Source organism: Thalassophryne amazonica, chromosome 4 (assembly GCF_902500255.1).
Source record: "Thalassophryne amazonica chromosome 4, fThaAma1.1, whole genome shotgun sequence".
In the NCBI taxonomy this organism is placed as follows: Eukaryota; Metazoa; Chordata; class Actinopteri; order Batrachoidiformes; family Batrachoididae; genus Thalassophryne; species Thalassophryne amazonica.
The window spans coordinates 110,231,922-110,246,230 of NC_047106.1; positions in this window are offsets into that span (position 1 = coordinate 110,231,922).

Genomic DNA, 14,309 nt, shown 5'->3' on the forward strand with positions numbered 1-14,309 from the left:
TCAGTAATCAAGCCAGGAAGTGTTTGCTGTTTGTACACCTTTAAGTGTTCTGTGTGTAGAGTGTGGACTCACATAATGGTTCCTTCTTTCACAGACTCGGTTGTTGCGGCCACCTGGGGGGTGTCGGCGGGGTCCTTGGGTCTGAAACAGCTTCTGGCTCCGGACCGTTAGCGCTGCTGGGAGCGCACCACGCCAGGCCGCACCTTTCTGTTATTACATTTTCACTGTTATGTATTAAATTCAGTTAGCCTTTGTACCGTGCTCTGCTTATTTCATACTGGGTCCTTCAAACGCTGGTCGGTTCTCCGAGCTGCGTCCGACACATAACAGTAGTCTCTGGCCAAACATCACGGACCCAGCGTTAGCAGAGACGGTAACGCGCCGGGAAGGCGGCAGCAGACGTTCAGTGGTTATCCGGATCAGTTGCGGGGCTCTCCGCCCGGAAGGTGCGTGTTTGAGACCCATTACTGGATACTAATTTGTGCTCTCTTGCAGCCGTGTTCCTGTGTTGTGCCTCATCCGTGGATCGTGGTGGAGTGTGACTGGCGACGGCTTCGCGTCACACTCCGACCGGATGGGAGGTGTAAACGGGAGCTGCAAGAGTGCGTTTGTAATGGGTTCACGCGCACGGCGGATCTCTGTTAGCACGGGTCGCTGGGCTTCCTGTGTTACAGTCATAGCCCCGTTTCCCCGGATAAAGGTAACTACTGCGTCTGTTGTATCAGCTCCGGCGTTATTTAGTTGAGCACATTTTGGTTGTGTGTTGCACTCAGCTGCGCACACAAAAGCAGCTTGTTTGTTTTTTTCTGTCGCCCAAGGGGTTTTTTCATTTTTAGCACTCTGGTTCCCCCTTGTGGTGACTGAATCACGGTACCGTCAAGCTCTGGAGTAGGAACAGGTGTGTTCCATTTGGTTGAGCTTGACGGTATAACTCACTGATTTGTTTTGTGTTAGTTCATTTTGTGTGGGTGTTTTTTGAGTTGGTTTTTGTGTGGGCTTTTCTTTTTTGTTGTCCACTATTTGTCTGGGGGTGTGACCCTGTAGCCTTTGCAAAAAAAACAAAAAAAACACAAAGAGAACAGGGACCCAAACAACTGTGTGTTGGTCTGTTTTTTTTTTTTTTCCTTTGTTTCTTTTGTTTCACATCCCCAGGGTTGGATGGTACGGTCCCCTGGGGGGTGATGGGGTGGTCTTTGGGTTGTTTTTTCTCTTTGTTTTTTGTTATGCCCTCTCTTCTCCTCTGACTCCAGCCGGGTGTGCCGTAGTGTCGGCATTGCTGGAGGGGTGCAGTTAGGTTGTGCTGGGCGTTTCCCAGGTGGCCTCTGCACCCGGGAGGGGGGGGGGGGGGTTTGGGTTTTTTTTTGTTTTCCCTCCCCCAGTTTCCGCCCTCAGGGTTTGACTGTGGTGTCCTCTGGGGGGGAACGGGCGTTGGGTCCATCTAGCCGTGGACGGCCGGGGCTGGGTCCATTAGTCATGCGGGGAGGCGTCTCCTGGGGTTGACGAGTGGTCCTCTGGGGGGCGCTGGTGGTCCCCGTGGGTGACGTTGGATCCCAGAGGGACCTCGGCCGTGGTTATTACTCCTGGAGCTGGCGGGTGGCCCTCTGGGGGGTGTTGGTCCCTACGTGTCGTTTGGGGGGGAGGAGGGGGGGGGTATTTTGGCATTTGTTTGTGAGCTTAAATTTGGATTGTTTTTCTTTTCTCCCCTTCCCTGGGGTTTGATGGAACGGTCCTCTGGGGGGGGGGGGGTGTTTTAGTGTTTTTGTTTGTGGGCTTGGGTTGGGTTGTTTTTCCTTTCTCCCCTTCCCTGGGGTTTGATGGGACGGTCCCCTGGGGCGGGGGGGATGTTTTGGTTGTTTTGTTTTCTGACTAATCACACATGTTTGGTTAAAGGCTGACCGCACAGGTGTAGGAACTCCTGGCCACACCTGTGCTGAGACTGTCAAACAAGGGCAAAGATGCAGCCAGTTCAACCAGTCTGTTGGAGGACGAACGCAGACGCGGTTTCCAGCCATGGTCCCTGGAGGGGGGGTGTTTCTCCTGGGCCAGGTGTGTGTGGTCGCCGGGAGGCTTCCCGTGAGGGTGGGGTACTGTTATATGGCTGGGGGGGCCTGGCTGCCGGTTTGTTTGTCTTTTTGTTTTCCTCCCAGGTGGCGTGCATTTGGGACTGAGTGGCTGTGTTGCTGAGGCTGTCAGGACCTCACCCTGATCACCTGCGACTCGTCAGGACTCACAGCTGAGGTGCATCTGGATGGATTGGAGCATGTTGGCATTTAAGACTGGAGTGCACAGTGTGTATTTGCCAGAGACTCGACCTTGTGACCAGACGGGTGAGATCGTCGTCTTGGGAGCCATCTCATCAGCAGCGGACGCTGAGAATGTCCAGGTTTGATGCACGGTCTGTGAAAGAGGAGGGGGTGAGGTCTCACGCTCGTCAGCACACTTCCTGAGGTACGTTGGATTTTGTGACTAACAGTTATACAGTCAGTAAATGTGGTGTCCCTCACACCTTATTGTATTGAGCTGTATGTTAGTCATGTATCAGCTTCCACTGCGGTGGTGTTTTGTGAACGGGATGTTCCATGCCTGCAGGTTGGGAAGCTGATCAGTAATCAAGCCAGGAAGTGTTTGCTGTTTGTACACCTTTAAGTGTTCTGTGTGTAGAGTGTGGACTCACATAATGGTTCCTTCTTTCACAGACTCGGTTGTTGCGGCCACCTGGGGGGTGTCGGCGGGGTCCTTGGGTCCGAAACAGCTTCTGGCTCCGGACCGTTAGCGCTGCTGGGAGCGCACCACGCCAGGCCGCACCTTTCTGTTATTACATTTTCACTGTTATGTATTAAATTCAGTTAGCCTTTGTACCGTGCTCTGCTTATTTCATACTGGGTCCTTCAAACGCTGGTCGGTTCTCCGAGCTGCGTCCGACACATAACACCCAGTGTTTCTTTTTCTCACCTCTTTTTTCTCTGTATGCACCACTCTGCTTTTAATCATTGGTGATTGATCTCTGCTCTCTTCCACAGCATGTCTTTTTCCTGATTCTCTCCCCTCAGCCCCAACCAGTCCCAGCAGAAGACTGCCCCTCCCTGAGCCTGGTTCTGCTGGAGGTTTCTTCCTGTTAAAAGGGAGTTTTTCCTTCCCACTGTCGCCAAGTGCTTGCTCATAGGGGGTCGTTTTGACCGTTGGGGTTTTTCTGTAATTATTGTATGGCTTTTGCCTTACAATATAAAGCGCCTTGAGGCAACTGTTTGTTGTGATTTGGCGCTATATATATATATATATATATATATATATATATATATATATATATATATATATATATATATATATATATATATAATTGATTTGATTTGATTTGAACTAACATGTATGATTTTAGGGTTTACAGATGTTTTTGACTGTTAAACTTTACTCACTTTACCAGCAAAAAAATGCTAATGGACTGAAAGTTAGCAGAATTAAATTTAGCGGAAGCTAATTGGTCCACTGATAGTTTTCAAAGTTAGGTAAAAAGCTAATCTGATAATGAAAAAGTTAGCTTTGCTAATTTGCAGAATAGCGGGACTGTGTCCACCACTAGAAACCAGACACCATCCCTACAGTGAAGGATGGTGGTGGCAGCATCATGCTGTGGGGATGTTTTTCAGCAGCAGGAACTGAGAGACTAGTCAGGATTGAGAGAAAGATGAATGAAGTAATGTACAAAGACATCCTGGATGAAAACCTGCTCCAGAGCGCTCTTGACCTCAGACTGGGGCAACGGTTCATCTTTCAGCAGGACAATGACCCTAAGCACACAGCCAATGTAACGGAGGCCAGCAGGTGTCGCTGTGCAGATGTAGTTAATAAACCTCACTCCCAAAAGCTCAAAAGGATTCTCTGGTCACAAGGCCAGAGCCCTGGGTTTTAGCCTTCTGGTTAGAGAGTCCGACTCCCATGCCGAGGATCGTGAGTTTGCGTCCCAAGGGGAGCGAATGGGCAGAGTCATAACAACACAACACAGAATGCAGCCGCTACAGTGGTGCCGTGAACCTGGATGGGAGTGAGTTTAGGGTGGTGAGTGTAACGGAGGTCAGCAGGTGTCACTGTGCAGATGTAGTTAGTAAACCTCACTCCCACCACCTCAAAACGATTCTCTGGACACAAGGCCAGAGCCCTGAGTTTTAGCCTTCTGGTTAGAGAGTCTGACTCCCATGCCGAGGATTGTGGGTTTGCGTCCCGAGGGGAGTGAATGGGTGGAGTCATAACAACACAATGCAGAATGCAGCCGCTACACCAAGATATCAAAGGAGTGGCTTAAGGACAACTCTGTGAATGTCCTTGAGTGGTCCAGCCAGAGTTCAGACGTGAATCTGATTGAACATCTCTGGAGAGATCTGAAAATGGATGTGCACCAATGCTCCCCGTCCAACCTGATGGAGCTTGAGAAGTGCTGCAAAGAGGAATGGGCAACACTGCTCAATGATATGTGCACCAAGCTTGTGGTTGTAACATAACAAAATGTGTATAAAGTGATGCACTGTTACGGATACATACTTTACAGATGCACTGTATACTACAATTTGTGTTTATTTAAGTGTAGATAAATAGGGAGTGATAAAGCCTACCTGTGCATCAGTGAAGTGTGACGAGATAACACTGAAGATCTAACTGGGAAAAGAAAGAATCTGCTCACAACAATGTGAACATGATGGCAAAAAGGAAAAAAAATTCCCCCAAGATTCAAACCGGTAAAACACCTGTTGAGTGAACGCTGCTGACTGCACCATCAATGTATTCATATGGGTGTATCATGTCTGTTGTTCCACCAACAGGGTCTGTGTCACTGCTGTGAAGAACACTTGCTTAGAGTTTATCTTTTGACATCAAATCTTCTTTTCAACACTCGGCTACTGTAGCCTTCTCATGACATCTGTTCATGTGCACAATGCAAGCTTGCACAAGCTTCGCTAGAGTTAGGGTTGACAAGAGCCAGCTGATTTCGGTTAGAACGGATTTTACCTCAAGTGAAAATCGCTGCTAATCCAAGCCAGGCTTTTTCAATTGATGGAATACCCCCCCCCCCCCCCCCCCCAAGAGCAGGCATCAGTGACAACAAACATGACTTTGGTTAAGTCACAGCCAGCATTAAAGGAGGAGTTGGGTTGGAGGCTACAAATGGACTTGGAGAGCAACAGTCTACCGGTTGGTTAACTAGCGCATCGTAACTGAGCTAGCCAATGAACACATAGTAGGCAATCAATTATGCTAATATTTGACAAATCTGCTGCGCTACTGCCTAATGAACGTACATGTTTTGAGATTATGTCCTGGGCTTGACTTGGTGGTGTGCCTGAACTAGTGCTAAGTTCAATCTCCACACACATCATTGCCATTTTAGCACCCTCTGTTAAAATATCCTGCAGATAGTAAATATTTGCAGGAGAACAATCGTGCAGCTTTTTATGGTTATGGTACTCCTGACGTACTGTATGGTTGTGAGATTGGAAATGAAACAGTCACCTAAGAGGACAACTACATGTATTTGGTACCAGTTCTTTTTTGAAGATACTTGGTTACTGCTGGGATGACTATTTCAAATGAGCAGTTCATTTGGGAGTATCATTTGCATTGTGACAGATCATCAGCTACATTTTGTCCCTGTGGCACATTTCCCTGGGTATGATTCCGCGACCTATGCACCTCAGTGTTCAGGACTCCAGCATCCAGAGAAGGTCAAGAGAATGCCCATGTTTCACCTCGCTGAGGGAGATAGCTGGTTACTTTTGAGAGATATTTATGGACCAGTCATCTCCCTGGGTAGTTGCCATGTAGGCCCTAAGACAGCTCTGTGGTGTGGTGGATGTGCATGCTCCCAGACATGACGTGATCTGAGTTTAAATCAATTTGGCTTGAGTGACACGTTAAAGTGTGCATCATACAACAATGCAAGGTAAAGCAGAGCAGATCCTGATTAGTACTTAGTGAGGAGCCATCTTGGCAAGACCATGAAGATGCGTGTTTCACCATATAGTGCCGGTATTGTGTCATGAAGGGCATCCAGTGTAACGCTTGTGCCAAATCCCCTCTACTGGATCCATTGTGGTGATCCTGAGCAACTGTGGTCAGCTGGAAGGCAATAGCGCCAAGTATTACAACAATAAAGCAACAATAAAAAACATTTTACAACAATAAAGCAACAATAAAAAAGGTTTATTGGGAATAGAATTGTAAGTCAGGAATAGTGCATTAAGTATTTTTTCTTCATACTCTCTCAAAATGTCAGTTATTTTTGGAGCACTGTGTAGTTACTGAAGAACAGGTAGATTCGTGGGTTAAGGAGTTGACCAGTCAATGTTTAGACCTCAGTTTGATTGTCTGTGTTCTTAGACAAGATGCTTCATCTGGATCGCCCCAGTCCCCACGGCTGTAAATGGATCCATACAATTCTTGAATGAGGAAGTAGGCTGTGATGCATTGTTGTCCCATCCAGGGGGAGCCAAAGACTTTCATGAATTTAATGCTATGGAATCTAGGGTTAAGTACTAACACCACTGGGCCTATATAGGCTGTCTTCTACTCATGCATATTTACCACTATAGGAACATTGTTGTGGCACAATTAGGTGAGTGTACTATCAGACAAAGTGGCGAAGATATGATGTTTGTATGGTATGGATGTATTATAGCATTTGCCCCCCCCCCCAAAAGAGTTCGTGTTTATGTGTCAAGTGATGTTTCTGGACAGTCTGCTTCAATGCATCAATAAAACAGTCAGATTCTGTAGAGACATTCAAGTCCAGACTTAAGACCCACTTATTTTCCCTTTCGTATGGCTAGCTTACTGGCATAGTGTGGTGCTATGCTTCGTACCCTTTTAAATTCATTTTTTTTAGTAAACAGAGCATGTCTCTGCCTCAACTTAATCTAAAGTCTGGGTCTGTTAGTGAAGCTAAGGGCTAGTGGCCGGTGATCACTTTAGTATTTCTTCTGCTTTCCTGTTGCTTCATGCTGATAAATTATACCTTAAGTGTAGTTTCTCTGGCTGTAGTTTCTCTGTTTTTTTTTCTTTCTGTCCGAGATACAGCTGGATCCACGAACTGGATTGGATAATTTCTGTGGCGGATGCGGGGCAGACTCCACTGTAGGAACAAATCCGACGAGTGGCTCGATTATCCCGCCAACCCCCTCCCCTCCTGATGGTGGACTGGATGCCTGCACGGATTCTCGCCAATTGTTCTTGTGTTGTGTTCTGTATTGTATGCTTTTTTGGTAGAATGGCCAAAGCAGTGGGCCACCCCTTTGAGTCTGGTCTGCTTTAAGTTTCTTCCTCAGTATCATCAGAGGGAATTTTTCCTCACCACTGTTGCCTGTGTGCTTGCTCTAGGGGTTGGTAAGGTTAGACCTTACTTGTGTGAAGTGCCTTGAGGCAGTTTTGCTGCGATTTGGTGCTATATTAATAAAAATAAATTAAACTGAATTGAACTGCTTCTGACTTTGCTGCAAAATGCTAGAAGAGCTAGTATGCACCTTTTGGGACATACTGGCTCCTCAACCTGGTGGTGCAACACAGAGGCCCCCATAATGTGCCCTGCTCCCATGCAGATACGAAAGACTCATTCTAAGCTTATGAACACACCAACTCATTGTTGCAGGACATTATGCACTAATGAACAGATTGGTATTAACACTGTATCTTCCATTTCTGCTGATGAACATGTTGTGTGGGCCGCCAGAAGAGGAGGTGCTGCTGGCCCACCACCAGAGGGCGCCCTGCCTGAAGTGCGGGCTTCAGGCATGAGAGGGCACTGCCGCCACAGACACAGCCGGGGGCTCCAGTATTCTCCGGGTTCGGTGGCGGAGGAAATCGTGTGGTTCCGGTTCATCTCAGGACAGATGTCTTCTATCCTCGAGCCTGCCCACACGTCACCCTTGTGATTGACTGTCTGCAAAATTTCACATTCCTGTGTGTTGTGCTCATTCACAACAGTAAAGTGTTCATACTCGACTCTTTCATTGTCCGTTCATTTACGCCCCCTGTTGTGGGTCCGTTTCACTACACTTTCACAACAGGATATCTCGGCCATGATCATGGATCCCGAGGGGCGTCACCCATCTGTTGGACAGCCAATGGAAGAGCAGGGTGCACAGGCGTCTGCAGGAGGCGTGCTCGGTGAGTTGCAGCAAATCCTCACCGCCTTTACTGCTCGGCTGGATTTGATGACCGAGCAAAACGTCATCCTTAATCGCAGGATGGAGGCTCTCACCGCACAGGTGGAAGCGCGCGATCAGAGCGCTGCTGCGGCTCCTCCTCCTGCCGACCCGGTGCCGGATATTAACGTTCCACTGGTCGTTCAACGAACCCCCCCACCATCCCCTGAAGCATACATAAGTCCCCCAGAGCCGTACGGGGGTTGTGTGGAGACGTGCACGGACTTTCTGATGCAGTGTTCGCTCGTCTTTGCACAACGACCCGTGATGTACGCGTCTGACGCCAGCAAGGTGGCTTATGTTATTAACTTGCTTCGTGGTGAGGCACGCGCTTGGGCTACAGCGCTTTGGGAGCAAAACTCACGGCTCCTTACCTCTTATACTGGGTTTGTGAGAGAGTTCAGAACAGTGTTTGATCACCCTAACAGAGGAGAGACCGCTTCAACAGTGCTGCTGTCAATGCGACAGGGGCGCCGGAGCGCAGCCGAATATGCAATCGACCTCCGCATCGCGGCTGCGAGGTCTGGCTGGAATAACGTTGCACTCCGCGCCGCCTTCATAAACAGACTGTTGTCGATCCTGAAGGAGCACCTGGTAGCTAGGGAAGAACCGCGGGATTTAGATGGGCTTATCGATCTCGTTATACGGTTAGACAATCGGTTGGAGGAACGCCGTCAGGAGCGAGACGAAGGACGTGGCCGGGCACGCGCCGTCCCTCTCCCTTCCGGGTTTGAAAAGGTTCCGCCCTCCCCACGCTTCACAGCCTCAATGCTCCGTGTGGCTACAGCTCCCCCTGCTGACGAAGCTATGGACACGAGCAGGGCCACATTTAGACCACCTATCAGACAGCAGAGGCTGGCCCGCGGGGAGTGTTTTGTCTGCGGTTCAAATGAGCACATGCAGAGAGACTGCCCCAAACGGTTAAACACCAACACCCGCCCCTAGAAACTGGGCTAAGGGTGGGCCAAGACATTCACGTGGGACATACACATATTTCCACACGACTGCCAGTTACAATCCTAAGCGGGGATTTAACCCTTCAAGCCCCAGCACTGGTGGACACGGGGTCAGAAGGGAATCTGCTGGACAGCAGATGGGCAGGGGAGGTAGGGCTCCCTCTGGTGGCGCTCCCTTCGCCATTGCAGGTGTGGGCACTAGATGGCACCCTTCTCCCTTTAATCACGCACAAGACACAACCTGTAACTCTGGTGGTGTCTGGAAATCATCGGGAGGAGATCGAGTTTTTTGTGACTCCTTCTACCTCCCGCATGATTTTGGGCTTCCCATGGATGTTGAAACACAATCCCTGGATTGATTGGCCATCTGGGGTGGTGGTTCAGTGGAGCGAAACCTGCCATCGGGTGTGTTTAGGATCCTTGGTTCCTCCCGGTTTACATGCTAAGGAGGAGGTCAAAGTCCCCCCCAATCTGACGGCGGTGCCGGTTGAGTACCACGATCTTGTTGACGTCTTCAGCAAGGATCTGGCACTCATCCTTCCCCCGCACCGTCCGTACGATTGTGCCATTGATCTGATTCCAGGCGTTGAGTTTCCGTCCAGCAGGCTGTACAACCTCTCACAACCTGAGCGCGAATCAATGGAGACCTACATCTGGGACTCATTAGCTGCCGGGCTGATCTGGAACTCCACCTCCCCGATGGGTGCAGGTTTCTTTTTTGTGGGCAAGAAAGATGGCGGACTCCGTCCATGCATTGATTACAGGGGGCTGAACGAGATTACGGTTCGCAACCGATACCCGTTGCCGTTGTTGGATTCCGTGTTCACCCCCCTGCATGGAGCCAAAATCTGTACTAAGCTGGATCTTAGGAATGCGTATCAGCTGGTTCGGATCCGGAAGGGAGACGAGTGGAAGACGGCATTTAATACCCCATTAGGTCACTTTGAGTACCTGGTCATGCCGTTCGGCCTCACCAACACCCCCGCGACGTTCCAAGCCTTGGTTAACGACGTCTTGCGGGACTTCCTGCACCGATTCGTCTTCGTATATATCTGGACGATATTCTCATCTTTTCTCCGGATCCTGAGACTCATGTCCAGCATGTACGTCAGGTCCTGCAGCGGTTGTTAGAGAACCGACTGTTTGTGAAGGGCGAGAAGTGCGAGTTTCACCGCACTTCTTTGTCCTTCCTGGGGTTTATCATCTCCTCTAACTCCGTCGCCCTTGATCCGGTCAAGGTTGCGGCGGTGAGAGATTGGCCCCAACCAACAAGCCGTAGGAAGCTGCAACAGTTCCTCGGCTTCGCTAATTTCTATAGGAGGTTCATTAAGGGCTACAGTCAGGTAGTTAGCCCCCTGACAGCCCTGACCTCTCCAAAAGTCCCCTTCACCTGGTCGGATCGGTGCAAAGCCACGTTCAAGGAGTTGAAACGACGGTTCTCTACTGCACCAGTTTTGGTGCAGCCCGATCCCAGTCGCCAGTTTGTGGTTGAAGTGGACGCCTCTGACTCAGGGATAGGAGCCGTGCTATCCCAGAGCGGAGAGACCGATAAGGTTCTTCACCCGTGTGCCTACCTTTCTCGCAGGTTGACCCCGGCTGAACGGAACTATGACGTCGGCAATCGAGAACTCCTTGCGGTGAAAGAGGCTCTTGAGGAGTGGAGACACCTGTTGGAGGGAGCGTCTGTGCCGTTCACGGTTTTCACTGACCATCGGAACCTGGAGTATATCAGGACCGCCAGGCGGCTGAACCCCAGGCAAGCCCGCTGGTCACTGTTCTTTGGGCGTTTTGACTTCCGGATCACCTATCGCCCCGGGACCAAGAACCAGAGATCGGATGCCTTGTCCTGGGTACACGAAGAGGAGGTCAAAACTGTGCTGTCGGATCCACCGGAGCCCATCCTTCCTGAGTCCACTATCGTGGCCACCCTCACCTGGGACGTGGAGAAGACCGTCCGGGAGGCCCTGGCACGAAGCCCGGACCCGGGAACTGGAACAAAGGACAGACCATACGTCCCACCAGAGGCCAGGGCTGCGGTCCTAGACTTCTGTCACGGTTCCAAGCTCTCCTGTCATCCGGGGGTGCGAAGGACCGTGGCAGTTGTCCGGCAGCGCTTCTGGTGGGCGTCTATGGAGGCCGACGTCTGGGAGTACATCCAGGCCTGCACCACCTGCGCCAGGGGCAAGGCTGACCACAGGAAGTCCCAAGGACTGCTCCAACCGCTTCCTGTGCCTCATCGCCCCTGGTCCCACATCGGCCTGGATTTTGTCACGGGCCTCCCACCGTCCCAGGGCAACACCACCATCCTCACAATAGTGGGCCAATTCTCCAAGGCGGCCCACTTCGTGGCCCTCCCGAAGCTCCCTACGGCCCAGGAGACAGCGGACCTCCTGGTCCACCACATCGTCCGTCTGCATGGGATACCTACTGACGTCTCGGATCGTGGTCCCCAGTTTTCCTCTCAAGTCTGGAGGAGTTTCTGCAGGGAACTGGGGGCCACCGTGAGCCTCTCTTCCGGGTACCACCCACAGACGAACGGACAGGTAGAACGGGCCAACCAGGAGTTGGAACAGACCCTCCGCTGTGTGACATCCGCGCACCTGACGGCCTGGAGCAACCACCTGGCCTGGATCGAGTATGCACATAACAGCCAGGTGTCTTCTGCCACCGGCCTCTCCCCGTTTGAGGTGTGTTTGGGGTACCAGCCCCCATTATTTCCCGTGGTTGAGGGAGAGGTCGGTGTGCCCTCGGTCCGGGCCCACCTTCGGAGGTGCCGTCGGGTGTGGCGCTTCGCCCGTTCTGCCTTGTTGAAGGCCCAGCGAGGGCCAAGACCCATGCAGACCGCCGGCGGTCCCCGGCCCCTGCATACCAGCCCGGGCAGGAGGTGTGGCTATCGACGAAGGACATCCCGCTTCAGGTGGAATCACCGAAACTGATGGACAGGTTCATCGGACCCTTCAGAATCCTCAAGGTCCTCAGCCCTGCCGCAGTGAAGCTCCAACTCCCAGCTTCACTGCGGATCCACCCGGTATTCCACATCTCCAGGATCAAACCACACCACACCTCACCCCTCTGTGCTCCTGGTCCGCCACCGCCTCCTGCCCGGATCATTGTCGGGGAGCCGGCCTGGACAGTGCGCCGGCTCCTGGACGTCTGTCGAATGGGCCGGGGGTTCCAATATCTGGTGGACTGGGAGGGGTATGGACCCGAAGAACGCTCCTGGGTGAAGATGAGCTTCATCCTGGATCCGGCCCTCCTGGTCGATTTCTACCGTCGGCACCCCGATAAACCTGGTCGGGCACCAGGAGGTCCTGTTGTGTGGGCCGCCAGAAGAGGAGTACTGCTGGCCCACCACCAGAGGGCGCCCTGCCTGAAGTGCGGGCTTCAAGCACGAGAGGGCGCTGCCGCCACGGACACAGCCGGGGGTGACAGCTGTCACTCATTATCTCTTGACAGCTGTCACCCATTCATGCTTCATCATCTCACTCCATAAAACCCGGACGTCATCTCTACCTCATTGCCGAGATATCGTCGAACCATTCAGGTACTATTCTCAGCCTTAAAGTAAACTGTGTGTCAGTCTGAACTCTTTTTTGCAGCCGCTTTCCTGTGGTGTTCCTTATCTGAGAGACCGGCATTTGGTGTGATCAGCGACGGCTTCGCTTCACACCTCTACCAGATAAGTGGGTAGACAGGAGCTGCATTAGTGTGTGTTAGAGGTGGAGGTGGTATTCCCACCATTGTTGTTACTGGGTGTGCACACACCCATATCTTATTGTCTCTGCTCCCTGCCAGCAGTACCAGATCCGACCTTCGAAGACGGTGGCCACCTGGGGACTCGGGACTTGGCGGCTCCAGTATTCTCCGGGTTCGGTGGCGGAGGAAATCGTGTGGTTCCGGTTCATCTCAGGACAGACGTCTTCTATCCTCGAGCCTGCCCACACGTCACCCTTGTTGTGATTGACTGTCTGCAAAATTTCACATTCCTCTGTGTTGTGCTCATTCACAACAGTAAAGTGTTCATATTCGACTCTTTCATTGTCCGTTCATTTACGCCCCCTGTGGTGGGTCCGTGTCACTACACTTTCACAACAGAACACACATAAATCCTAAACACTGAAGCTTCAAGTATATAGCAGTCAGGCAACCAAGACTTTGAACCTGATTGTCTGCACGCTGCTCACAGTGCTCAAAGCATTACATGATTGCATAATGGAAACTAGAGAAGCTCTTTCGCGCCTGTCTGACAACCAGGTGTAAACAGCTGGAAGAAAAAAGATCACAGCTTCTGAGCCAACCACATAATGACTGAGCACAGGGAGGTGCACTCTGTTGTGTAAGATGATACAAAAATTGTTTATGACTGAAACAAAAGATAATTTAGGGAGAAAAGGTCCTAAAATGTTTCCAGATTTATCGTTGATTGATTTCAGCTTTTCCATTTGGGAGCAAACTTTACCTTGTTGTAGGCCACTATTTTATGATGACTTCACTTAAGAATCATTTAATGAACAAGACAGCTGGAAATTATTCAGTTTTTATGTAAAACATGCACTTATTTTAATGCATGCTGTTCACGGCACTGCAGCTTCTCTTATTATTCATCATCACTTGTTGTCGACGACCATAAGGCCAGAAGGAGGAAATAGAAATAAACAGTGTCTCTGTTCCACCTCAGTGTATGTATATGTCTCTCTCTATCTCTCTCCTCTCTCTCTCTTAGTGTCTGTGTGTGTGTATCCATGGATCAGCCACACTTTATTGTGTTCATAGCAATTGTTCTATTTGAATCCTATTTGAAGTAGAAATATCAAATGAGTGTATTTCAGTTCATTTGAGTTAAAATTTTAATACAGTCAGGTTTCATCAATACCCTCTAAGGACTACCCATGTTTTTTGTGCCCATGATAACATGAACAAAATTGATCAGATTTTCACCTAATTTGAACTTGACATTCCAAATGAATGTACCTCAGTTGGCTCCAAATTTGAACATGATTGTGTTTCATCAAGACCCTCTGTAGTCAACTGAGTATTGATTCTTGTGCCCTTACAAACACCTTCTTTTTCACATATCTACCCAAACCAATCAGCCACAAAATACATTCCTATGTGGTCTAGATACACTATAAATCTTCCAGGTAGAAATTTTGAAAGCAGAACTGCC